Source organism: Gobius niger, assembly GCF_951799975.1.
Source record: "Gobius niger genome assembly, chromosome: 1".
Taxonomy (NCBI): domain Eukaryota; kingdom Metazoa; phylum Chordata; class Actinopteri; order Gobiiformes; family Gobiidae; genus Gobius; species Gobius niger.
The window spans coordinates 45,155,693-45,158,753 of record NC_136852.1 but is presented as its reverse complement, the minus strand read 5'-3'; positions in this window follow the sequence as shown (position 1 = coordinate 45,158,753).

Sequence of the window (3,061 nt, the reverse complement as noted above, 5' to 3'; positions counted from 1 at the left end):
ACTTCCTGTTTGTCAGGGGGCGGGGTCATAATAATGTTTTTTGCTGGTCACGACCTGGACAATGTCTGTGCCCAAAGGCGCGAGTGTGTGTCCAAGTTGGTGGAGGCTCTCCGTCACTGAATTATTTTTTTCAAATTTGCAGGTGGCGCTGTTGTGCCATTTTGCACGTCCCACATTGGACACTCACATTTTCGTAAATTTTTCACCAGACCGGATTTTTCGGTGATTTTTAATTGAGTTTTCGCGCACGTTCAGGGGGTGAAAATCCAGTTTTAAGAGGCGGAAAGGCGGAAAGAAAGAAAGAAAAATAATCGTTTTTTGCCAAAAAAACCTAAGCCGTTGCCGTTACCACCACATGCTGTACACCGTTGGAAAGCGCTGGCTAAGGCGCACAAAAAAGTTGTGGGTCATTTTTTTCTGGCGTGTACGTGGAGCGCGCGGTTGGCCGCTGAAGCCCCCGGGAAGGCTTTTCTGCAAAAGCAAAAACAATATAGGCGTTTTTCCATTGTAGCTGTTTTTACACATTAGACATTTTCGGAAAGCTCTGGCCGAGTCCTATGCGTCTGTCGTGGTCGGAGGTCGCTGTGGTCGCTGTCGTGTCCGTTGTGCACTCCGTACGCCATCGAAGCGCACCCTGGTGCCCCCCTGCGTTGCAGAAGCAATAGTCCCTATCGCCATGTATGGCGCTCGGGCCTAACAAGGGTTCCCGTTGCTCGAAATACCATATATTATACATTTTCGGAAAGCTCTGACCAAGGCGCATGCAACTGTCAGGGTCATTACTCTCTGGTACGTACCCAGTGAATGAGTGATGACATTAACAAGCATTGTATAGGGGGCGCTGTTGGGTCCACTGCCACCAAACCTCATTCCATGTATGCGGGGGTGAAGGGGCAACATGTGTATGAGTTTTGGTAATAATCCGAGTTAGTTTGTGCGAACAGGAGTCATTTTTGATGTCTGAGAAATCGCCCAAATAAAGGTCAACTTTGGGGCTCCACTGGACGAAGACCGCAAAACATAGCAAAATTCTTTGGATAACTTTTGATCCCCAACATGTGTAGATGAGTTAGAAGCGATCAGAAGCTCATTCGGACAAACGCCCACGGAGGAGTTCGTTCAAATGCGACATCAGCGTGAAGGCAATTTGACTTTTCCTCATTTTTCCACTCAAAATAGGGGACTTCCTGTTTGTCAGGGGGCGGGGTCATAATAATGTTTTTTGCTGGTCACGACCTGGACAATGTCTGTGCCCAAAGGCGCGAGTGTGTGTCCAAGTTGGTGGAGGCTCTCCGTCACTGAATTATTTTTTTCAAATTTGCAGGTGGCGCTGTTGTGCCATTTTGCACGTCCCACATTGGACACTCACATTTTCGTAAATTTTTCACCAGACCGGATTTTTCGGTGATTTTTAATTGAGTTTTCGCGCACGTTCAGGGGGTGAAAATCCAGTTTTAAGAGGCGGAAAGGCGGAAAGAAAGAAAGAAAAATAATCGTTTTTTGCCAAAAAAACCTAAGCCGTTGCCGTTACCACCACATGCTGTACACCGTTGGAAAGCGCTGGCTAAGGCGCACAAAAAAGTTGTGGGTCATTTTTTTCTGGCGTGTACGTGGAGCGCGCGGTTGGCCGCTGAAGCCCCCGGGAAGGCTTTTCTGCAAAAGCAAAAACAATATAGGCGTTTTTCCATTGTAGCTGTTTTTACACATTAGACATTTTCGGAAAGCTCTGGCCGAGTCCTATGCGTCTGTCGTGGTCGGAGGTCGCTGTGGTCGCTGTCGTGTCCGTTGTGCACTCCGTACGCCATCGAAGCGCACCCTGGTGCCCCCCTGCGTTGCAGAAGCAATAGTCCCTATCGCCATGTATGGCGCTCGGGCCTAATAAGAAAAACCCTTACAATAACAATATAGCGCCGCCTGCGGCGGCACATATTTATATCACCGGAAAGGTCTCACGTCCAGTAACCCACCCGTGAGGTTCATTGTCAAATACGAGCGCGTTGCGCTCGTATTTTACCACTTCTTTGTCAATATTTCTTAATGCGTTTTTTTTTCAGATTTTTGTGCGAGCAACTACAAATATGCCGCTTTCGCGGCAAACACCTATATCATTGGATAGGCCTCAATGCCCTGAGTCACTCTAGTAGTGTTTTGGGCATTGGGAAGTGGCCATGGTCGATGACGAGCGCGTTGCGCTCGTCATCGACTACTTTCTTGTCAATGTTGCGCCTTCACTGGATTTTTCACCTTTTTTCACACGAGCAGTTACAAATGTGCCGCTTTCGCGGCACACGCCTATTTCACCGGACAGGGCGTGGTGCCGGGAGTCCCCCCATTACTGTCTAATGCATGGGGAGCGCTCCGCGCTCTGTTTCTTGAGCGCTACGCGCTCTTTTCGGGACGTGCGCTACGCGCACGTCTTTCTTCAGTGCGCTCCGCGCACTGCCGTACAATTACAATAGGCCCGAGCCCTGCCAGGCCGCTCGGGCCTAATAAGAAAAACTCTTACAATAACAATATAGCGCCGCCTGCGGCGGCCCATATTTATATCGTCGGAAAGGTCTCACGTCCAGTAACCCACCCGTGAGGTTCATTGTCAAATACGAGCGCGTTGCGCTCGTATTTTACCTCTTCTTTGTCAATGTTTCTTAATGCGTTTTTTTTTCAGATTTTTGTGCGAGCAACAACAAATATGCCGCTTTCGCGGCAAACACCTATATCATTGGATAGGCCTCGATGCCCTGAGTCACTATAGTAGTGTTTTGGGCATTGGGAAGTGGCCATGGTCGATGACGAGCGCGTTGCGCTCGTCATCGACTACTTTCTTGTCAATGTTGCGCCTTCACTGGATTTTTCACCTTTTTTCATGCAAGCAGTTACAAATGTGCCGCTTTCGCGGCACACGCCTATTTCACCGGACAGGGCGTGGTGCCGGGATTCCCCCCATTACTGTCTAATGCATGGGGAGCGCTCCGCGCTCTGTTTCTTGAGCGCTGCGCGCTCTTTTCAGGACGTGCGCTACGCGCACGTCTTTCTTCAGTGCGCTCCGCGCACTGCCGTACAA